The following is a 25120-nucleotide window of genomic DNA, read 5'->3' on the forward strand; positions in this document are numbered from 1 at the left end:
AAGAGCAAAGGTTCACAGATTCAGAGATAGAAGGGATCTTTGAGATTATCTAGGGAAACCCCCTTTATATTATTTATATTTATATATAATAATATATATATATTATTTATATATATTTATATATATATATATATTTTTATATATATATTTATATATATATATATATATATATTTGTATATATATATATTTATATATTATATATAAATATATATATAATAAATATATATATTTATATATATTTATATATAATATATATTTATATTTATATTTATATTACAATTGAGGAAACTGAGGCCCAGGGAACTTAAGTGACATTCCTAGGTAATTCAGGGAGTAAATGACAAAGCTAGGGTTTGAATATCGGTTTTCTGATTTACAGTTCAGAAGTCTTTCCACTGAAGTAGGTTGACTTCCAAGTACAAAAGGAAAACCACAATTGTGGGCAATTCTTGTGGTAGGCTATACCATTCCATGTCTAACTATCTGCATACCTCTGTTGCCTGGACACCTATATTGTCTGTACCCACAGAGGGAAGGAAGCCTGGGCTTCCAAGTGTGAGGCATCAATCAACATTGGATGCTCTGTTTGGGGCAGCTAGGTGGCACAGTAAATAAAGCACCAGTCCTGGAGTTAGGAGGACCTGAGTTCAAATCTAACCTCAAACACTTGACACTAGCTGTGTGACCTTGGGCAAGTCACCTAACCCCAATTGCCTTGCCTCCCCTGTCAAAAAAATAATCTTAGGAAGATGGGGAAGGGTTTCCTTCCTTTCAGTGAAATCCCTTTCTGTCACCCCAGATACCTGGAAGAAGTTTTTCCTGTGAATTTTAGTTTGTTGATTTTGAATTTACTCTTTTTTTATTAGAAAAAAAAGGGTGCCTCTATGTAGGAAATATAGATTACTAAAAGAAAAAAAAACCTAATAATTTGGCCATAGTTTCCTTTTTCTTTTGAAAGAGTTTCCTTTTTCCACAATTTGGGAACTTCGACCTAGATGACTTTTCTTTTTAAGATGTGGTACTGGGAGAAACAGGCTGTGTTTGGGATCAAATAATGTAGCTCTGCCATTTACTACTACTATGACCTTGGACTTAACCTCTCTAGACCTCAGTTTCCTTATCTGCAAAATGAAAGAGTTCGAACAGATGATTAATATCTCTTCTGGCTCTAAATACATGATCCTTTCCTCTAAGTAAACTGAAGATTTTCAGTTTTACAAGAAGCAACATTAAGTTTGCTTTTCCCCAGGATTCCTTTGACAAGGACTTAGATAAAAGGTATCTGTCATAAAGGAAAAGCCCTCAGGAGCTATCCTGCTGTAACTCAGAGAAGACCTTGAGTTTTGACCCTAAGAAGAATCATTTAGACAAGAGAGAACTGCTAAAAAGCCTGAGAGTCTTTCTGTGAGAGCCTCTGCTAAAAACCTTCCCCAGGATTCTTTGGGTTTCTAGAGGTCCCAGTTCATTGTGTTCATTAGGAGAAATAGCTGCTAGGTCTGTCTGTGTCAGAGACAAATGAGGAAGAGAGGGAGGAAATTTGTGGTCTCAACCCCAAAGCAGTAACTAAAACAATTTTTGTCTGTCCAAATCGCCATCATTCATTTCCTCCTTAGTCCCTTCAATCTTTCTTTAGTCTTTTCCACTGGCTGCTAAAACCACTCTTTCTAAGGTCACCAATGACCTGATTAATAATACTGTTCATAACATCAACAACAAGAATAGACTAGTACATAACTTGATGTGACTGACCACCTTCGAGTCAAGAAGACCTGGATTCAGTTCCTACCTTGGACACTTCCTGCATCGGGATGACTCTGGGCAAATCATTGCCGAAGGCAAGTCCGCAAGGTTAGAAATAGCAGAGCAGGTTCTGACTTGCATTAGTTGAGGGAATTTTCTTAACTGGTGTTACTATACTAAGGAAATCAGAGGTCCTGACTCCTTTCCCCAAAAGCCCTCCACAAATGAATAAACTAATTATCTGTATAGTGCTTTACAATTTGCAAAGCAATTTAGATATGTTATTTGAGCCTTATGGCAACGTTTGAAGGTAGAGATGACAAGTGTTAATTTTCCTGTTTTATAGAAGAGAAAATAGTCTCAGAGGAAACTTGCTGCTCATGATCACTCAATGAGTGTCAGAGATAGGATTAAATCCAGATAGTCTTGACCCCCAGTCACTTACTCTATCTGCTACATCATTGTTGATCAGGTCCTCTGTAAGAGACTCTCCTCTCTGGGCTTCTGCAGCACAGCATAGTTCTGATCCTACTTCTATGCCTCTTTTGTTGGCTCTTTTTTCTTCCTCTTGTCCCCACATAGGATGTCCCTCCAAGGTTCTGTCCTATGTATTACATGTATTTTATATTTACGTTTTCCCTCAATTAGAATGTAAACTTCTTGATAGTAAGGACTCTTTCTTTTTATGTCATGGTTGTACAGCCTGAGAGACAACATGGTGGAGTGGATAGAGACCCTAAATCAGAGTCAGGAAAAACCCATATTAATGTCCTGCCTCTGACATATACTGACAGTGTGAGCCTAAGCAAATCACTTGAACCTCAGTGCCCCTGGAAGCTCTACTTGACTATAATTACAAAGCAGTACTGGTAGAGATAATTTCCTCATGAAATCACTCATTTAGCTCCCAGACAACAACATTCTTAGAGCCAGACAAATACAGGTCCTCTGTGTTCTTCTATTCCTTTGTGTTTCACAAGGGTGACAGCCACCAAAGGTGTGTGGCAGAGAGTCCCATGTACTCATTTCAGATGATGGGCCAGTTGTATCTATTATTAGGGTTATTGGACTTTTTCCCTCTTTGGCTTTGAGGATGGAAGTTGAGAGATTGTTGGAAGTTGAGGAAAGAGATATGGAAGATAAGCAAAATCCAGAAAAAGTTGCTGGGTCTTCATCTTGACTTTCTTCTTGGGCATTAATGCAAACAGGGGACAAGAAGTATGCCCTATTGGCAATGAAGCAAACATGATGTAATGACCCCGAATAGGGGTAGAAAAAGAAACCTTTCATCTTTCACAAAAGGAAAGAGAAGCTTCTCCTCCCGCTCACAAAAAGGGCCCATAGGTTGTGAGTCAAACATCTTTCTATCCTTGGATTAAAGCGATGATTTGTTTTTAATCCTCAGCTCAAATCTCTCCTTTCTCCAAGGGTAGGCAAGTGGTTCTTAAGACTGAAGCAGCTTTCTGTGGTCAGCTTTAGGGTACTCTCAGCAGTAGGGGTCATTTAGCCTCATCTCAAATCTGCTTTTTTTAAAAAAAACCAATGCATCTGAGCTAGGCACAGTTCATTCTTTCTCAGTTTACTATCCTGAAAATGTACTTCAATTGACACTATTTTTTTTAAGGTAACTGGCTTGACAGTACAACATTCAGAGATCTGGAGATGAGCTGCCCCTTTGAGAGTGATTCATAGTGGAAATAGTTCAGGCTGATTTGAGGCCTAGCAGTGTGTGGAAATAATCTGTTCATTTTGGTTTGCGTTGTTCTAGAATCTGGTCAAGTCTCCTTTTCAAACATTACATGAATATAAAGCCGCTTTGCAGAGAACTTAACTGTAGTTTATAAGAGAAAGACAATGTAAAAATCCACATTTCTCTTCATTGGCCCACCATCCTTTTCTCCATTTTGACTAACAAGCAGCTAGCTGTCTCTAAGGTTGCCACCAAATGCTATGATGTTTGAAAATGAAATGAGAGACTCTTTAGAGACACATTTATTTTTCTGGACAATCATTGCCCATAGGACTGGTCATCTTCTACAGGTTTTTGTAGCAGAAATCTCTTGGTAGCTTATTAGACAGTACTTCTTGAGATGAAAGACCATACTTCCTTACTGTTGAAAAAGAGATTAAAAAAAAGTTCCGTTACCTCATAGGCTAACAGAGGAATGCCTTCCTGCCCTTAAGGAAGAGTCCTGGGTTACCTATCAGTCATTCTCCATTCCATTCCAGTAGCCATAGCAGATCACTTCTCTCAAGAGATTGTCATCCATATCTCACTCCTTAATGGATGGGGAATGAACTCAGTACGCAAATAGAGCTACAGGGCAGCCCCTGGGATGGTCTTTATTCTTTCTAGGTTCCCCATTTCCATGCAACTTGTGTTCAGATTCCAGAGGACTACAACTGACCAATCACCACACATTTAGGTATGTTTGCATAGGTATGGAGGGGCCACATACAGACCTCATATGCCTTCTGGCCACCTCTTAATTGGATTCAATCTAGAAGATATTTGTTCATCATTTACTGCATTATAGGAGCTCTAGTATGCTCATAGGATGTAGTTTTCAAAAGGAAATGTTGAGTATCAAATGAATTTCTCAGAGTCTGGGCACCTTCACTTATAAGTAACCAGATTTAAGCTGTAGGTGATGATGAATGATCCTGAAAATTTGTCATCTAGATTCTACATGAGAAATAATTAACCTCACATCCATGAACTTTATTTTTTGAAATATTTTGATAACTATGTTTCAGTATAATTGGTTTTCATTGTAATCCTAAATATATTATTTTATACAATTAAAAACATTCTGAGAAGGGGTCCATAGGCTCATCAGCCTGACAAAGGGGTCCAAGACATAAAAAAGGTGGAAAATCTCTCATCTATACCCTGAAGGGCCTCCAAAACAATAAGAAAGTGCCATTTGCACCATCACTTGGTCTACTTTCACAATTTTTCCTTAAGGGCAGAGATGTTTTCTTTTTGGTTTGTATTCCCACAGGTGAAGAGACAAAACTTTAGAGTCAGGGAACCATGTGTTCAAGTCTTGCCTTGATACGTACTGTCTGTGTGATTCTGGGCAAATTGTTTAACTTCTTAGTGTCTGAGGCAAATCTCTAGTATTAACAATAATAAGTAACATTTATATAGTGCCTATTATGTGGCAGTCACTGTGCTAACTTTACCAATATTATGTCTTTTGATCCTTACCATGATGCTGGGTGTGGGTATAGGTGCTATTATCATTCTTACTTTACAACTGAGGAATTGAGATTAAATGACTTGTCCAGGGATCCACAGCTAGTAGATGTCTGAGGCTAGGTTTGAACTCAGGTCTTCCAGATTCCAGGCTTGGCATTCTATCCACTGAGCCACTTGACTGCCCCTATTTAATCAATTAAGGAACATTTAGTAAAGAACTATAACATGCCAAGGGCTGTGTGAAACAATGGAGATATAAAGACAAAAATGAAATATTACCTCCACTCAAGGAACTTACATTGTATTGGGGGAGATAGCATTTAAAATAAAGTATATAAAATTATATATATGTATATATATAATATATAAAATTAATACAATGTAAATTTGGAGGAAGGCACAACAGGTTAACAGGATAGGAGTCATGTAGCAGGTTATATTTGAGCTGAATTTTGAAGGAAATAGGGTGAAGAGGTAGTATATTCAGGCTTAGCAGATGGCCAGTATAAAGGCAATAAGATGAAAGGTGGAATGTTGAGTGTGAAGGGCATGAAGAAGGACAATTTGACTGGACTTAGATGAAGTAAAGGGAAGTAAATATATTGACTGGAAAGATTATGACAGGTCTCAGAGGCCAAGCAGAAGAGTTTAATAATTGACCCTCAAGGTAATAGGGAGTCAGTGGATTTTACTAAGCAGGAAATGACATGGTCAGACCTGTGCTTTAGGAAAATTACTTTGATAGCTATATGCAAATGGATTAGAGTGAGGAGAGACTCAAGTCAGGGGGACCATTTAGGAAGTTATTTCAATAAACCAGGTGAGAAGTGATGAGAGTCTGAACTGGGTTGGTGGCTATGTGAATAAAGAGAAGGGAACAGATGTGAGAGTTGTTCTGCAGTTAGAATCAACGTGACTTGGCAATTGATTGGGTATGTAAGGTGAAAGAGAGTAAGAAGACAAGGTTGAATCAAAGATTGCAAGCCTGAAAGACTGGAAGAGTGGCATACTTTCTACAGTAAGATGGAAGTTAAAAAAAAAAAAGGTGTGCGTTGGGAGAGAAAGATGAGTTCTAGTTTGAGTCTGAAATGTCAATTAGATCAGCTCATTTGAAATGTCATATAGGTAGCTGGTGATATGGGACTGGAATTTAGAATAGAGTATAGGGTTGGATATATAGATCTAGGAGCATCTGCATAAAGATGATAACTTGATGGGAAGCATTAAAGTCAACAACACAGAAAGGGTAGAGAGCACTGTTGGTCAACTCCATCAAATCCTGGAGAGAGGTCCAGGGGGTGAGAGTTGAGAAAAAGGCATCAGATTTGGTAATTAAGAGGTCATTGAAACTCATCATCATTTCTATATATCACCAACAAAACCCTGTAAAAAGAAATAGTAAGAAATAATCCATTTAAAATAACAACAGACAGAATAAGATTCCTGGGAGTATACCTGCCAAGACAATACCAAGAACTACCTGAACATAATTATAAAATACTTTTTATGCAAATAAGGTCAGATTTAAATAATTGGGTGAACAGAGCCAATATAATAAAAAATGGAGATTTTACCTAAACTAATCTACTTATTCAGTGCCATCCCAATTAAATTACCAAAAATTGTTTAATTGAGCTAGAAAAAATAATAATGAAATTCATCTGGAAGAACAAGAGGTCAAGAATATCAAAGGAATTGATGAAAAAAATGTAAAGGAAGGAGGTTTAGCAGTACCAGATCAAAACTATCTGGGACTGGCTTAGAAATATAGAGGTGGTTCTGTAGAACAGAGTAGAAATACAGTACATGGTACTAAATGATTATAGTAATCTTGTGTTGGATGGATGTAGTGATTTAAGCTTTTGGGGTAAGTTGGTAAATATTGTTGTAAAAACTGGAAATCAGTCTGGCAGAAACTACATATTTGACCAATGTTTTATACCATTTACTGAGATAAGGTCAAAATGGATACATGACCTAGATAGAAAGGGAGATATTATAAGTAAATTAATGGAACACATTACCTATCAGACTTATGGAGAGGAGAAGAATTTATGAATAAATAAGAGCTAGAGTGCACTGTGAGATATAAAATGGATAATTTTGATTATTTTAAATTAAATAGGTTTTGTACAAATAAAACCAATGTAGCCAAGATTGGAAGGAAAGCAGAAAATTGGGGAAAAACTTTTTTTTATAGTTTCTTAGACAACGGTCTTGTATCCTAAATATATAAAGAACTTTGTCAAATTTATAAGATTATGAGTCATTGCCCAATTGATAAATGGTCAAAAGATATGAACAGGCAGTTTTGGGATGAAGAAATTAAAGTCATATGAAAAAATGCTCTCACTATTGATTAGAGAAATGCCAATTAAAGCAATTTTTGAGATGTCGTCTCATACCTATCAGACTGGCTAAAACAATAGAAGGGGAAAATGACAAATGTTGGGGGGAGTGTGGAAAAATTGGGACACTAATATCCCATTGGTAGAACTGTGAACTGATCCAACCATTTTTGAAAGCAATCTGAAATTATGTTCAACTTATAAAACTTTGACCCAGCAATGCCACTATTAGGTCTATTTCTCAAGGCGATCAGAGATAAATGAAAAGAATCTATATGTTCTAAAATATTTAAAGCAGTTTTCTTTGTGATGGCAAAGAACTAGAAATTGAGGGAATGCCCATCAATTGGGAAATGGCTAAAAAAAATTACGGTTATGATTGTGATGGAATACTATTGTGCTGTAAAAAATGATGAGCAGGTTGATTTTAGAAAAGCATGGAAAAACTTGAATGAAATAATGAAGAGTGAAATAAATAGAACCAAGAGAATGCTGTATACAGTAACAGCAATATTGTTTGAAGAATAACTGTGAACAACTAAGCTATTTTGAGTATTATAAATATTCAAATCATCTACCAGGGACCTATGAAGGAAGGTGCTATTTACCTCCAGAGAAAGAATAGAAGTTTGCATAATATAGCTTTACATGTATATACATATGTACATATATGTATATATCTGTGTTAAATTGTGGTCTTCTCTACTGTGGTATTGAGAGGGATTGAGAGAAACAGGAAATTCTTAAAAGAGGTCATTTTTAATTTTGGAGAGAGCAGTTTCAGTGGAGTGAGTTAAACTCCAGATGTCAAGGGTTTTGAGAAATTAGTGGGAGAAGAGGAAGTGGAGGCTGTGAGTATAGAAAAGTTTTTCTTTTTTTTTTTTTTTTGACTGAGAGAGGGAGGAAAGATATAATGTAGGAGGATAGCTTATGTGTGTGATGTGGATTTTGGAGAGTTATTTTTTTTAATGGGAGAAACATATGCATATCTTCAGGCAGTGGTGATGAACCAACAGTAACAAAGAGATTGAAGATGATAGAAGGGTGGGTGGTTGTAGGGGCAACCCACTGGGGGAGATGGAATCAAGGGTACATGTAGAAAAATAGCCCTTGGTGAGAAGGACCACTGTTTCAGTAGTGGAGCATGTTAGAGAGAATCAGTGAATGTTAAGGTTGGGATGTATAGTCCCAGCTGGTGATAGGCAATTTGGTGAAAGTGTGAGAGAATGCTGAGGGACGTTAGGCTGTGTGTTCTGACTGTTATTGATCCTTCATCTCTCTCTCACAGTACATGGTAGAAACACTAAAATAATTTCCTAAATTGCTGCTCTGGATATCTACCCATTTGGGGTTTAAAACTACTCACAATAATGCTATGAGCCCCCATTTGACTGAATCTCCCTGTTATACGAGGCCGAATGTAGATTATTATATTATGCTGAGAACAAGAACTAAATTTCACTAAAATACAAAGCACAGTGACATCAAGAAAAATGATAAATTTTATAAATTTCAGCAAATGCAATCATCATCCCCCAAATCTCCCAGCCCTTAAGGATATAAAGTTAAGAGTATTGCATCTCTAGTCAAGTGACTGTACTGGAGTCATTTTCACTCTATAGGGACATGGATAGGTATGATAGGACTGCCCACAAATAATCATTAAAGATTCCACTTGGATCAAAGGCCATGGAAACATAAACCAAAAACTAATTGGAAACTAAACAATCTAATTCTAAAGAATGAGTGGGTTAAATAACAAATTATAGAAACAATCAACAACTTCATTCAGGAGAATGACAATAAAGAGTCAACCTACCAAATTTTATGGGATACTGCAAAAGCAGGTCTTAGGGGGAGTTTTACATCTTTGAGTGCCTACCTGTAAGAGTAAATGTGCTCTTCCTTCATTGCCGAAGAAGACCATGCCATCAGAGAAATGAAGACGTGACTTGCACTTGACTTTGTTTTGAGTGAGGGCTGTGCAGGTCACCAACCTCGCTTCTCCTCCAGAGCCATCTGAATTCAGTGACCAGCTATTCATCAGGATGACTGAAGATGACCCAGGGAGAGGCAAATGGGGTTAAGTGATTTGCCCAAGGTCATACAGCTAGTGAGTGTCAAGAGTCTGAGGTGAGATTTGAACTCAGGTCCTCCTGACTCCTGCACTGGTACTCCATCCACTGCACCATCTAGCTGCCCTAAGTGCCTACATGAATAAAATAGAGAAAGAGGAGATCAATAAATTGGGCATGCAGCTGAAAAAGCTGGAAAAAGAACAAATTGAAAATCCTCAAGTAAATACCAAATTAGAAATACTGGAAACCAAAGAAGAGATTAATAAAACTGAAATTAAGAAAACTATTGAACTAATAAATAAAACTAGGAGTTGGTTTTGTGAAAAAAGCCAATAAAATTGATAAACCTCTTGTCAATTTGATTAAAAAAAGAAAGAAGAAAACCAAATTACCAATATCAAAAATGAAAAGGGTGAACTCACCTCCAATGAGGAGGAAATTAAAACAATAATAAGAAATTACTTTGCCCAACTGTATGCCCATAAATTCTAAAATCTAAATGAGATGTGTGATTATTTTAACAGATATAAATTGCCCAGACTAACAGAAGAGGAAGCTGAATACTTAAATAACTCCATCTCAGAAAAAGACATTGAACAAGCCATCAACGAACTCCCTAGGAAAAAATCTCCAGGGTCAGATGGATTTACAAGTGAATTCTATCAAACATTTAAAGAACAGTTAATTCCAATAATATATACTCTACTTGGGAAAATTGGGGAAGAAGGAGTCTTTCCAAATTTTTTTTATGATACAAATATGGTTTTGACACCTAAACCAGGAAGAGTCAAAACAGAGAAAGAAAATTATAGACCAATTTCTCTAATGAATATAGATGCAAAAATTTTAAATAAAATTTTAGCAAAAAGATTGCAGCAATGTATCACGAGAATAATATATTATGATCAAGTAGGATTTATACCAGGAATGCAGGGCTGGTTCAATATTAGGAAAACTATTAACATTATTACTCATATCAACAACAAAATTAACAGAAACCACATGATTATCTCAACAGATGCAGAAAAAGCTTTTGACCAATTACAACACTCATTCCTATTGAAAACACTGGAGAACATAGGAATAAGTGGAACTTTCCATAAAATAATAAGCAGTATCTACCTAAAACCTCCAGGAAGCTTTATATGCAATGGGGATAAGCTAGATGCATTTCCAATAAGCTCAAGGGTGAAACAAGAATGTCCATTATCACCACTATTATTCAATATGGTACTAGAAATGTTAGCTGTAGCAATAAGAGAAGAAAAAGAAATTGAAGGAATTGGAATAGGCAAAGAAGAAATTAAGTTATCCCTCTTTGCAGATGATATGATGATATACTTAGAGAATCCCAGAGAATTAAGTAAAAAACCAATTGAAATAATAAACAACTTTGGCAAAGTTGCAGGTTACAAAATAAACCCACACAAATCTTCATTTCTATAGATTACTAACAAAGCCCAACAGCAAGAGAAAGAAAGAGAAATCCCATTTAAAGCTATGGTAGACACTATAAAATGTCTGGGAGTATATCTGCCAAAACAAACCCAGGGACTATGTGAACACAATTACAAAACACTTTTTGCACAAATAAAGTCAGATCTAAGTTAGTGGTAAAAACATCAATTTCTTGTGGGTGGGCCAAGCCAATATAATAAAAATGACAATTCTACCTAAATTAATTTACTTATTCAGTGTCATACCAATCAAACTATCAGATAATTATTTTGTAGAGCTGGAAAAAATAATATCAAAATTCATCTGGAAGAACAAAAGGTCCAGAATATCAAGGGGACTAATGAAAAGAAATGCTAGGGAAGCAATGCTGCTTCTAGGACTGTATCCCCAAGAGATCATAAAAATGGGAAAGAATCTCACATGTACAAAAATATTTATAGCAACACTCTTTGTGATGGTCAAAAACTGGAAATCAAGGGGATGCCTATCAATTGGGGAATGGCTGGATAAATTGTGGTATATGAATGTAATGGAATACTATTGCACTATAAGAAATGATGAACAGGAAGTCTTCAGAGAGGCCTGGAAGGACTTATATGAACTGATGCTGAGTGAAAGGAGCAGAACCAGGAGAATTTTCTACACAGAAACAAGCACAATGTGCTAGGATTTTTTCTAGTGGACTTAGAACTTCATTGCAATGCAAGGACTTAAAAAATTCTCAGTGGTCTCAAGGCAAAATGTCCTCCACATGCAGAGAAAGAACTATGGAATTTGCAGAATATAGCAGATCATTTTCTTTTGTATTGCGTTTTGGTTTGTTTTATGACTTCTCCCATTCATTTTCATTCTTCTATGCAACATGACTAAGGTGAAAATGTATTTAATAAGAACGTAATGTGTAGAACCTATATAAAATTGTGTGCCATCTCAGGAAGGGAGGGTAGAGGGAGGGGGGAACAGAGGGAGGAAGGGGGAAACATCTAAGTTATATGGAAGTTATTGTAGAACACTGAAAACAAATAAAATAGTAATAAAAATACATTAACAATAAAAAAAAAAGATTCTGCTTGGACCAGCAGTGTGTCTTGCCATAGGAAAGGTGAGTCTCTACCTTGATTGCCTCCACCATCACTTGCCCTTTCACTACGAGTCCAATACCACAGTATTCTACCTGAAAGGCTGTGATCTACAAAAACTTGGTCTGACATAAGCAGAAATGAGAGAAACCTAAGCCTCATTGATCTTCCAATGAGCTGTTTGAACAGCCCTCAGTCTTCTCATGAGAAATAACAAGAAAATGTAAATATCCGCCACATGTCTCTCTACTTTCATCTCTTTCCTTTTCTGCATCTTAACCTTGGCATCCCTTTTCAAATTTCCAATCAGAACTTGAATGAGAATATTAACTCAATTAGCCAATCTTTAGATGAGTAGACTCTGAAGCTATGCCAGAAATATCTTTTAATGAACGCTACTGGGAAGAGAAACTTGGGCAGTTTTTTGGACATGCTACTTCTATGGATATTGGGGAGCTGTGCTGAGACGCCTAGTTAAATTCTATCTTGGACAGCATAGCTAAAAAGCAAGTTTCCCTTTAGCCTCTATGTTAGAGGTTATGAGGAGGATATAGAGCATGTAATATAAATGAAAAGTTCCTAATTTTTTCATACAGTCAGGTTTAATGTTAAATCAACTTTGTTGAGTTATTTGCTCTCACTCTACGGTTAAGTTAGTTCTAGACTGGAACAGGACTCTCAAAAGTCTATCTAAGAAGAGATTAAAATGACAAAACTTCTCAGATAACACAATCTACTCTTGAATGGATCACTTATCTCCAATATGCATATAATCAAGCAACAAGATTGTGTAGTGTAGGAAGGAAACAAACACTTATTAAGTACCTACTGTGTACCAAGTGCCATGCTAGCAGATGTTACTTCATTTGATCCTCATAACAGCCTTGGGAGGTGGGTGCTATTATTATTCCCATTTTCCAGTTGAAGAAAATGAAGTAGAGGTTAAGTGACTTGTTCAATTAAGTGAGTTAAAGCTACAGAGTGAGTGTCTGAGCTTGGATCTGAACTCATCTTCCTTATTCTTTGCCCAGCATTCTATCCACTATGCCAGTTAACTGTCAGATATCTCAAGCTCATGATCTGACAGTTTTTTTGGGGCTGCTTCCCTGCAGCACCCCACCTTCTCCTCCCCTCCTTTATTATATGGTTCTGAACTTTGTTAAAACACAGTTTAATCCTATTGGGCAGCAAGGTGGTGCAGTGGATAGAACACCAGTGTAGGAGTCAGGAGGACCTGAGTTCAAATCTCACCTCAGACATTTGACACTCACTAGCTGTGTGACCTTGGGCAACTTAACCCCAATCGCCTCTTCCTGGGTCATCTCCAGTCATCCTGATGAATATCTGGTCACTGGATTCAGATGGCTCTGGAGGAGAAGTGAGGCTGGTGACCTGCACAGCCCTCCTTCACTCAAAACAAAGTCAAGTGCAAGTCATGTCATCATTTCTCTGATGGCATGGTCTTCTTCAGCAACGAAGGATGACGAACACACAATTTAATCTTATTCCCAAGCCTTTATAAGAAGCAGGACAAACTGATAAATGGCATCACCTTACAAAATACAGGAAATTTGCATGAGACAAGTGCCCTAGATTTTTTTTGTCCTAGCAGAGTTCAGAGGAAAGTGACATTAATAAGGACTGGAATAGTCATGGGAGATTTCATAGAAGATATAGAATTCAAGCTGGGTTTGGAAGCCAGAATATGGTAGGATGTGGATAGGTAATTTTCAGAAATATTCTTATATTTTCACACGTGGCCCTTGAGTGATTCTTTTCCACCCACATTTCAGGACTAATTGCTGATCCCTAATTTAAGCATCATGATTATGCCTCTTGGTATTTACCCACAGTAGTCACAGGGATGTGCACTCCAATGATACATCTGAGGTTAGTTAGTCACCCTGAATGATCTGCATCTATTATCAGCCATATTTTCCATCTTAATAGATTTGCAAGAACTCATTTTGGCAATTTGTTGCCTGGAAGAAGCGGCAGGAGCATCATTAAATCATTTCTGATGAGCCGTTGCTTTGGCTAATGTGATCTTGGGCTGCACTAAAAGAAGCTCAGTATCCAGAAGGAGGGGAAAGATATTCTTGCTGCTCTGTACCTTGGCCAGACCATGTCTAGTGTATTGTGTTCCTTTTTGGGTCCACCAGTTAAGAAAGTACATTGATAAGCTGGCGAAGGATCACAGAAGAGCACCTGAGATGAAAAAGAAATAGAAATCTGGTCATGTAACAAGAATAGCTCCCATTTACGTAGCATCCTTCCTTGCATTTCAATGAGGTAGTCAGGATAATCAGAGAACCCACTTTCATACCAAAATTAAACTCTTCATAGGTTACCTTCATTCTATTCACTCCTCTTCTCTTCTCTCTGGGTCTCTGTCTGTCGATCCCTTTGTCTGTTTTTCTCTCTCTCCCTCTTTCCTTCCCCGTCTCTTTTCTAGTGCCTTCCCCCATTGTCTACTAATATTGCCCAGATTTTTCCTAACTTCAAAAATCTTCCTCTTCCTCTTGTCATCCATCCTAAATTAACATCCTACAGCTGCCTTCTTCTTCTTTGTGAAAATCGCAGAAAGGAAAGTTTACATTCACTGTTTTCATGTCCTCACTACCCCATTCTTTCTTCTGCTGCTGTCAGGCTTCTGTCCCACCACTGCTCACACTCCTCTCTGGATTGCCATATCTAGTAAATTTTTCTTTCTATATTTGATACTCTTGACCATCCTGTCTGTGAACAGTCTCTCCTTCCTTGACTTCCATGTCATTGGTCTTTCCTGATCCTCCTACCTATCCCCAAACTCTATCTTGATCTCCTTAATTAGTTCACCCTCTTCTTTCTGCTGCTTAAGGGAGAATATTTCTTTTGCCCCTTTCCTATCCTGCATCATATGGTATCCATCTCTTTGATCTCTTTCCTTCCACTTCTCAATTAGAATGTAAGTTTTTTAAGCTTGCCAATCCTTGCATTTGAAAAATCTTTGTATCCACGAGGCCTTTAACAAAGCAAGAATATTCCATTTCCTTCCCACAGGCTATTTGTCCTCCATCTTTAGAATGGAGTTTCCCCCTCATCTCCATCTATTAGCATGTCTAATTAACTTCAGGGGCAGCTAAATGGTGAAATGGACTGGGCTTGGAATCGGGAAGATTCATCTGAGTTCAAATCTGGCCTCAGACACTTACTAGCTGTGTGACCCTGGGCAAGTCACTTAACCCTGTTTCTTCATCTATAAAATGAACTGGATAAGAAAATGACAAAACACTTCAGTATCTTTGCCAAGAAAACCCCCGAATGTGGTCACAAAGAGTCAGATATGACTTAATAACAACAATGACAATTAACTTCATGGCTTAGGCCACATGCAACCACCTAAAAGAGGTTCTTCCAGACCCTCCTAATTGATAGTGATTTTTTTTTTACTTAGTTACTTATTAGTGGGCATCTAGGTGGTGCAGTAGATAAATTGCTGGACTTGGAGTCAGGAAGACCAGAGTTCAAATACAGCTGCAGAAATTTACAAGTGGTATGACTACAGGTTAGTCACTTATCCTCTGCATACTTCAGTTTCCTTGACTGTAAAATGGCGATAATAGTAATACCTACTTTCCAGGATTGTCGGAAGGATCAAATTAGATAACATGTACGGTACCTTGTAAATCTTTAAGTACTGTAAGTAATACTGACTACTGCGACCCCTACTGCTTGGAAGGAAAAGTAATATTTCACCCCAACCCCCAGGATTCTTTTGGTACCCTTAAGAGGGTTACCTGTCTAGGTTCTCAACAAGTGACTCCAGCACCCACTGATGGTATACCCCAAGAGAGGGAGTCTCCTATACTCCATTTCAATTTAGCCACTAACAGCTAAGTTTTACAAAGAAATCTTTACTTCAAAAAATAAAATCGCAAATATACACAACACAGAGTGTCTCTCCACCTTAGTGTCTAAGGATAGCACAGTACTTGGCACGTAGTAGGTACTTAATATAAATTTATTGATTGAATAATTGAATGGGGAGGAGGGGATTATTAGACTCCTAGCTTAGTTTAGTTCCTATAGAGACCTGTCCCAGTTCCAAATCCCATACACTCTTTTAGCTCAAGTCCCCAGCTCTATGGCTTCTTCCTTGCTGGGGTGGCTAGCTAAAACCTCCTGTCTAGAATCCTGGCTCCAAGGTTGCCATTGCTTGAACTCTTACTTCTAGTGAGGATCCTTGCCTGTCTCTGGAACTGAGAAGGACAAATGACACAGAACAGAAATAAACTCCTCTAGGCTCATTTCTTGGAGCTGGGATAAAAGAGGAGAACAGAGGAAAGAAATCCTTCTCTCACTACTGCTATGTTGAGGAACTGGGGTCTTTGCCCTATGGTTGAAGCAGGAAAGAGAATTGTAAGGCAGAAAGAGAGCCACTGGCTAACTCTCTCTAGTTTTATTGACTCAGAAGGTTCCAGTATGTAGCCAATCAGATGAAGCCATAGGCAACAATGTGGTAGGGGACAAAGAGTGCCTCTGTTTTAGGAGGTCTGAACATGCCATAGCAAGCCCCATCAGGTGTGCTTCCATAATAGTAATGTGCTCAAAGACCTGCTGCACACATAAATGCTAACTAGCATTATTATTTTCTGTGTACATGATACATTCTCCTCTCCTCTCCTTCCTAACAGAGTACAAACCACATGAGGGCAGGGACATCTCCTTTTAGTTTTTGTGTTCCTTGTATCCTGGACATGACTCTCTAGCATATCCTTAACCTGGGACTTTCTCCTCCTCATCTCTTTCAGCTTTCTTTTGCGTGTTGTCTTCCCCCATTAAACTATAAGCTCTTTAATGATTGGTATCCCTAGCATGAAGTGCAGTGCCTGGCAAATGGTAGGCCTTTAACAAATGTTTGTTGACTGGAATTGGATTAACAAGTGCTGTTGGTTGAATTTAATGATTCCACTTTTATAAGCAAGGAACCAGAGAATTTAGTATTTTAGATAATGTCTATTAACTCCAGGTCCTGAAGGTTTTGGGACTTTTTCTCTTCTCCCTAGAGGCAACTGGGTGGTTCAGTGGATAGAATGCTGAACCCAGATTCAGAAAGATCTGAGTTCAAATTCGACCTTCAGATATTTATTAGCTCTGGACAAGTCACTTAATCTCTGCCTGACTTAGTTTCCTGAACTATAAAGTGGCAATTATAATAATATCTACCTCATAGGTTGATTGTGAGGATCAAATGAGATAATATTTGTAAGGTGCTTAGCTCAGTGCCTGGCACATAGTAGGTCCTTAATAAATACTTATTCCCTTCCCCCCTTCTCCCTCTACAGTATTTCAATTGCTGATCTCCTCAGTTCTCATCAATGATCATTTCTCTGCTAATGATTTTTATATCTATTTATCTGGCCCTAACCTCTCTTCTTATCTTTAGTTTCTATCCCCAGCTGCCTACTAGACATCTTGAACTGGATGTTCTGGAGACATCTTAAATTCAACTGCCCAAAACCAAATTCATAATATTTCCCCTCAAACCTTCCCCACTTCCAGACTTTGTTATTGCAGTCAAGAGCAACACCATTATCCCAGTCCACCAAGGTTTTAAGCCTGGTATCATCCTCAACTCCATGTTGCTGAGGTCTGTCCATTTTCACTCTGCAGCATGTCTTGAATATAGTCCCTTCTTCCCTCTGATGCTGCCACTGCCCTGAGACAGGTATTCAACTCATCATCCTGACCATCCTTATGTATGTAATGCTTTCCTTCCTCATCTTTACCTCCTTGGGTAAGCACAGTGCCTGGCACATAGCACACACTTAATAAATGGTTATTGACTGACTGACTAGTCCAGCGCTTGGGCTCTCTATCCATTATCCCACACTCTTGGTACTTGACCAGTTTATCTCCCATACTTCTTCAGTGACATCTTTTATGCTACTTTATTTGCACAAGTAGTTGCTGGCAATATGAAGGATCTTCCTTGGCCACAAGTCATTGCTGGTAGTAAGTAATCTTTCTATTACCCTTAGGATCACCCATAATTTTGATAGTTTTGGAAATTGTAATTTTCCAAATTAATTTCTAAATATCAGTAGGAGAATGATATAAAAACAATGGATAATTGTGGATAGGAGTATTTGAGAATGTTGAAAGCTCTACATAATTCCTCAAATTCTGTCTAGCCCATTATCTTCTTATTCAGTCTTAAACCTAACTCATCTCTCATTTTCAGTTCCTGTCCAAAATATATGTGTTGATCAAATAATTCAGTAGGTTTCTCAATTAACTGTATATTATAGTCTGGACACTAGGCATTTTTATCCATTTGGTTTTTCTTGTATGGATATCTTTTGAGTGAATCTCCTAGAGGAATCCCTAATAGAATTTTGGGGCACAATATAGCAGCACAGTGTCATTTCCAAACAGGGACATCTCTCTCTTCCTTTACTTGTTCACCTATGATTCTCCAATCCTAGAAATCTCTGACTTGAAGGCTCAATTCAGCTGCCACCTTCTATCCAAGGCTTTTCCTGATTGCCCCGGTTTAGAGTTCTCTCCACCCCTCTCCTCAAATTACTTTGAGTATTTGTTTTAAATATAGTTTGTACATATATATATATATTCTACCAGTAGAATGAAGGGCAAGGATTGTTTAATTTTTGTTTTATATTCTTAGCACCAGGTACAGTATCTGATTTGCTGAATTAAATTCAGTTGAATGTCTGGAGAGTATTAGCATCTTGAAGGAATTTCTTGAGGACTTCCTTTTCCATTTGAACTTTTGTGGGATATTTGAGAGAAAGGGCATGGTGTAATGGATAAAATACTGGACTTGGATTTAGGAAGACTGAGGACCTAATCCAGCCTCAGATATTCACTCACTTTGTGACCTTGGGTAATGATATTTAAACTTCCTATGTTTTGCTATTCAAAGGTATGTATTTTTGTGAAGCTATTAATTGATATAAATATGCTCTCATTGAGAAAAAATACACTCCCTGGTCATCGGTTTCCTTATCTGCAAAATGGGAATAAGGATTAAACTTCTGATGACTTTCTTTGGGTTGTTATGAGTGAAGGGGTTGTGAAGAATAAAGCACAATAAGAAATGAGATCTAGTATTAACGCTGGTTATTAATATCAAGTTTAAGACAAAACAGAGACATTAAGCTTCTTGAAAAATGTTCCTCAATCCTGTGGAGGATGAGCATAGATTAAATCTGAAAGGGACGTTAGAGACCATGGAGTTCCCCTCTACCTCCTTTATCCCCTGAAGGGGGTAAGTAACTTGCCCAGGGTCATACAACTAGTGAGACACAGATCCAGTTCTCAAACCCAGGATCAGAGCTTTTCCTATTACACTGCCCTATATTGTGAGTTATGGTCTAACATGTAGGGAGGCAGTCCCTTCAGCTAAGATTAGACCCTGGGCAATGACACTATTTTTGTCATAAATGGGAACAGAACTTAGTATTTGGCCAATGTCCTTACAACACCACAGAGCAGCTTATAAGAGGCTAATAAGCCCTAGTTCAGTGGAGAGGAAATGATGGTTTTTTCCTTTTAGGCTTTTCATTGGTGGCAGGGTGGTAATTGATAGACTCTTGAATGAGAATCTATCACAGGTAATTTTGCATGTGCGTCAAACTACCCTGATTGCTTGGAATTCATGTGGGTATTATAATATCTCTCACAGAAATGAGAAGCAATTGAAGCCATATGAAAGAGCCTATAAAGAAATATCCCAGGTCAGAAGGGAGGCAGCATTAACAGCTGCATCTAACAGAACATGATGAAACTCTCTTAGAGAGGGTCTGAGGTTCCTATCTACCTTCCATCTGGGCAAGTTCACAAGTCACAAGTAGTTGCCCTTGGGGAGGCCAAAACCAGAAAATCAACATACAAGGGCCCTGAAAACTGATTTGTAAGGAAAGTGGGATTGGGAAAGGAAACTGATGTTCACAGCTGAGACCTAGATCATATTCATAAACTTTCTTATTCTCTAAGCTCATCCTAGTGCTGGGGGCTCCTCTTTGCTGTAAAGAAACACAGTATGGTGAAATTTGGAGTCACAGAATCTGGGTCTGAAACATGAACATACTAGAGCTAACTCAAACTGGCTTGCAAAATTTTTAGTGTGAGCCTTGGAAATTCAGCAAATTCTTTATAAATTGGGACTTAATTTATTGTTTTGTGGATGTCTAGACTTGGTAAAGTGGTAGAAAATGTTAGTAATGCAGACTAAATTTAAAAATGTTCTATGCATATATTCCCCTCCTTCCTTTCCACCCAGAGAGCTATTTGTTGAGTATTTACTAGTACACCACTCATGTGAACTCTCTGCTTCTTATTATCAGTGTCAGATTGAGTAAGTTCTCAAATGTAACTGCCTTAGTTTCATCATCTATGCAATAAAGGGGTTGGATAATAGATTTAGAGCAAAGAAAGGATCCCAAAGACCATCTACTCTGGTTCATTTTATAGATTAGGAAACTGAGATCCTTACTGGTTGAGTAACTTGTCCAAGGTCACACAGGTGGTAAATGACAGAGGCAAGATTTGAACCTGAACCCAAATCCAAAAGTCCTTCCACTGTACCTCTCTATTATCTGTATATTTTCTCTAATATTTTTTTTCCAGCTCTAAATGCTATGTTCCCTTAGTTCACAGCCAGAGATAAGGCATATATTTTAGGTCATCAAGAGAAGAAAGAACATAAAGGAGTAGTAGCATCAGAAAATGGAAACAATGGCTCCAGAAGTAGCAAGGAGAGGGAGCTGGAAGCTAGAATCCAGGGTACCCAAATTCTTCCAGTCCCAGTTCTACCACTGACATATTTATACTTGTATACATGGGCACTTGGACAAGTAATACCCTCTTTGAACCTTAGCTTTCTTCACCTCTAAAAAGAAGTTAATGACTTCTGCCTTCTTTCTACAGAAATATTCTAAAAATTCTAAGTAAATTTGTAGATTCTCAGAAAGGAATGTTATACAAATACAAGAGCAATGTAAGGTGTAAATTCAAGGAAGGAAGGAAGAAATCAAGAAAGTAAAGGAAGGAAGGAAAGAAAGAAGGAAGGAAAAAAGGAAGGAAGACATTAAGAGAGGGAAGGAAGAAAGGAAAGAAAAAAGAAGGAAGTAGATTTCCAGGAGCCAGGATGGTAGAGTGATTGGTAAGTGCTCTACCCCTCTCCTTGTTGACCTTGAAAGATCCATAAAATATCTCCCCAGGAAAAATTCTGGAACAGTGGGATCAGTCAAAGGGGTAAACAGTCTCTTAGCACATGAGGCTAGGAAAATTGCAAAGGGGGTCCCTCTTGCTATGACTGAATGGGACCAGTGCAGGACCAGAGCTGTCCCAGACAGCTCCACCTCAGCAAACCAGGAGGTGATCCTGAGCCCCAGAGGGGTGGAGCCCTCACCACCAACACCAGGGCCCCAGGCATGCCTCGGCACCCCAGGGGAATCGGGAAGACACTAGTGCAGATGCGTGCATCAACCACTGAGCTTACTTATACTCTAGCTTAGCAGAGGAGACTGCCTGTGGCCAGACCACCCCCTCCTCCACACTTAATGCAGTTAGCTCCAGGGTAACACTGGGGAAATACAGAAAGACTTCACCTGGCCTCTGCTTTCCAACACCAGCCAGCTCAGCACCAGGTAAGCTGAAGCATTTTAGCTTCTAGCTGAAAGAACCAGAGGCCATAACACACAAAGTCTCAAGTTCAAGGCACAAGAACTGTGGGACAGGGCCCCTTGTGCCTCAGAAGCAGAGGAAAAGGGTGATCATCATGAGTAAGAAACAAAGTAGAAAAGAAAAGATCATAGAATCTTTCTATGGGGACAAGTACCAAAACGTGAATACCAAAGAGGTCAGCATTGAGACTGTACTCCCATATGAAACTTCAGAAGGGAATATGAACTGGTCTCAAGCCTAAAAAGCATTCTTGGAAGAACTGAAGAAGGATTTTAAAAGCCAAATTAGAGAAATGGAAGAAAAACTGGCCAATGATTTTAAAAATATGAAAAAAGAATTCACTGAAGAGAACAGCTCCTTAAAAAGGAAAATTGGACAAATGGGAATGGAAGTACAAAACCTAACTAGGAAAAATAACTCCTTAAAGAAATAATTGGACAGATGGAAAAGGAGATGAAAAGGTTGAGGAAAACAATTTGATAAAATTTAGAATTAGACAAGTAGGAGCTAATGACTCTATGAGACATCAAGGATCAGTCAAACAGAATCTAAAGGATGAAAAGATAGAAGAACATGTAAAATATCTAATTGGAAAAACAACTTCATTCAAGAGAATGACAATAATGAGACAATCTCCCAAATTTTATGGGATATTGAAGAAGCAGTTCTTCAGTGAAGTTTTATATCTTTGAATGCCTATATGAATAAAATAGAAAGAGGAGATCAACGACTTGGGCATGCAGCTGAAAAAGCTAGAAAAAGAGCAAATTGAAAATCCCTGAGTAAATACCAAATTAGAAATACTGAAAAGCAAAGGAGAGATTAACAAAACTGAAATTAAGAAAACTATTGAACTAATAAATAAAACTGGGAGTTGGTTTTGTGAAAAAAGCCAGTAAAATTGATAAACCTTTTCTCAATTTGATTAAAAAAAGAAAGAAGAAAACCAAATTACCAATATCAAAAATGAAAAGGGTGAACTCACCTCCAATGAGGAGGAAATTAAAACAATAATAAGAAATTACTTTGCCAAACTGTATGCCCATAAAATCAAAAATCTAAATGAGTGGATGATTATTTTAAAAGACATATATTGCCCAGACTAACAGAAGTAGAAGTTGAATACTTAAATAACCCCATCTCAGAAAAAGAAATTGAACAAGCCATCAGTGAACTTCCTAGGAAAAAATCTCCAGGGTCAGATGGATTTACAAGTGAATTCTATCAAACATTTAAAGAACAGTTAATTCCAATACTGTATAGACTTTTTGGGAAAATTGGGGAAGAAGGAGTCCTACCAAATTCTTTTTATGATACAAATATGGTTCTGATACCTAAACCAGGAAGAGACAAAACAGAGAAAGAAAATTATAGACCAATTTCTCTAATGAATATAGATGTCAAAATTTTAAATAAGATATTAGCAAAAAAAAAATATAGCAACTTATCACGAGAATAATACATTATGCTCAGGTAGGATTTATACCAGGAATGCAGGGCTGGTTCAATATTAGGAAAACTATTAGCTTTATTGATCATATCAACAACAAAACTAACAGAAACCACATGATTTTCTCAAAAGAAGCAGAAAAAGCTTTTGACAAAATACAACACCCATTCCTATTGAAAACATTGAAAACACTGGGAAGCATAGGAATAAATGGAACTTTCCATAAAATAATAAGCAGTATCTACCTAAAACCATCAGCAAACATTATATGCAATGGGGACAAGCTAGATGCATTTCCAATAAGATCAGGGGTGGAAGAAGGATGTCCAGTATCACCACTGTTATTCAATATACCACTAGAAATGTTAGCTGTAGCAATTAGAGAAGACAAAGAAATTGAAAGAATAAGAATAGGCAAAGGAGAAACTAAGTTATCACTCTCTGCAGATGATATAATGATATACTTAGAGAATCAATTAAAAAAACTACTTGGAATAATAAACAACTTTGGCAAAGTTGCAGGTTACAAAATAAACCCACACAAATCTTCTGCATTTCTATATATTAGTAACAAAACCTAACAGCAAGAGATAGAAAGAGAAATCTCATTTAAAGCTATGATAGACACCATAAAATATCTGGGAGTCTATCTGCCAAAACAAACCCAGGGACTATATGAACACAATTACAAAACACTTTGTGCACAAATAAAGTCAGATCTAAGTAAGTGGAAAAACATCATTTGCTCATGGGTAGCCTGAGCCAATATAATAAAAATGACAATTCTACCTAAATTGATTTACTTATTCAGTGCCGTACCAATCAAACTATCAGATAATTATTTTCTGGAGCTAGAAGGAATAATATCAAAATTCATCTGGAGGAACAAAAGGTCCAGAATATCAAGGGGACTAATGAAAAGAAATGCTAGGGAAGGTGGCCTAGTGCTACCAGATCTCAAATTGTATTATAAAGCAGCAATTATCAAAAACACTTGGTACCAGTTAAGAAACAGAGGGGTAGCTCTCCTCCTCCTCCTTCTCCTCCTCCTCTTCCTCACCATCACAACCATCCTCTTCCTCCTCCTCCTCCTCCTCCTCCTGCTCCTGCTCCTGCCGCTGCTGCTTCTCCCCCCGTTCCCTTGGAGCGGACCGTCCTGGTGCCTCTTTTGTGAAGCGGCGGCTGAGGAGACCCCCGGACTCGCCACGGCCGACGAGAAGCCGAAGGAAGGAGTCAAGACTGAAAACAACGACCACATTAATTTGAAGGTGGCAGGGCACGATGGTTCGGTGGTGCAATTTAAGATTAAGAGGCACACACCACTTAGTAAACTAATGAAAGCCTATTGTGAACGACAGGGTTTGTCAATGAGGCAGATCAGATTCTGATTTGATGGGCAACCAGTCAATGAAACAGACACACCTGCACAGTTGGAAATGGAGGATGAAGATACAATTGATGTATTCCAACAGCAGACAGGAGGCGCTTACTAAAAAGAAAATCTACAACTGTACTCCAGAACTGTGCTCCCAAGGAAGACAATACATTCACAATTAGAAAACCAAGATTTGGTTCATCCACATCCTGACTACTGCAGTATAGTTTTCTCTCTTCTTTGATTCCCTTCCCCCATTCCTTTATTGTACATAAAGTAACTGGTGTATGTGCACAGGCATAATGCGTATTTTTTTTTTTTTTAACTAAATGGCTGATGGTATGTTTTGATCAGCATCAAATGGAGATGGGGAAGGGAAAAAACAAACTGGTTCTGTGAAAATATCCCTTTTCTCCATTAGTAGCATGCTCATTCAACTTTTATCTTTATATTCCAGTAAGTTATTTTGCTCTCACTGTTTAACAACAACAAAAAAAAACCTACAAAAAAAATCCTTGCATACCTTGTTTGATTGGATAATTTCAATGTTTTTCTTTTATCATTGTAAAACCAAGGACGATTTTATAACTTTTTTGTACATAGCTGTTACATGTAGGGCAATCTCTGTCTCTCAGTAGGGATAAATTACTATAAAGAAATTGATCCTAGATAGTTTTCCCTTTAAGTCAAACA

The 25120-nt window shown here is 37.8% G+C and overlaps 1 pseudogene; it reads left to right on the forward strand.

Annotated features, from left to right (window-relative positions):
• The window catches only part of LOC140519310 (small ubiquitin-related modifier 2 pseudogene), a 43021-nt pseudogene extending 18207 nt beyond the window's left edge, over positions 1–24814 (forward strand).
• Positions 24815–25120: the final 306 nt, after the last annotated feature.

Source organism: Notamacropus eugenii, chromosome 1, assembly GCF_028372415.1.
Source record: "Notamacropus eugenii isolate mMacEug1 chromosome 1, mMacEug1.pri_v2, whole genome shotgun sequence".
Taxonomy (NCBI): Eukaryota; Metazoa; Chordata; class Mammalia; order Diprotodontia; family Macropodidae; genus Notamacropus; species Notamacropus eugenii.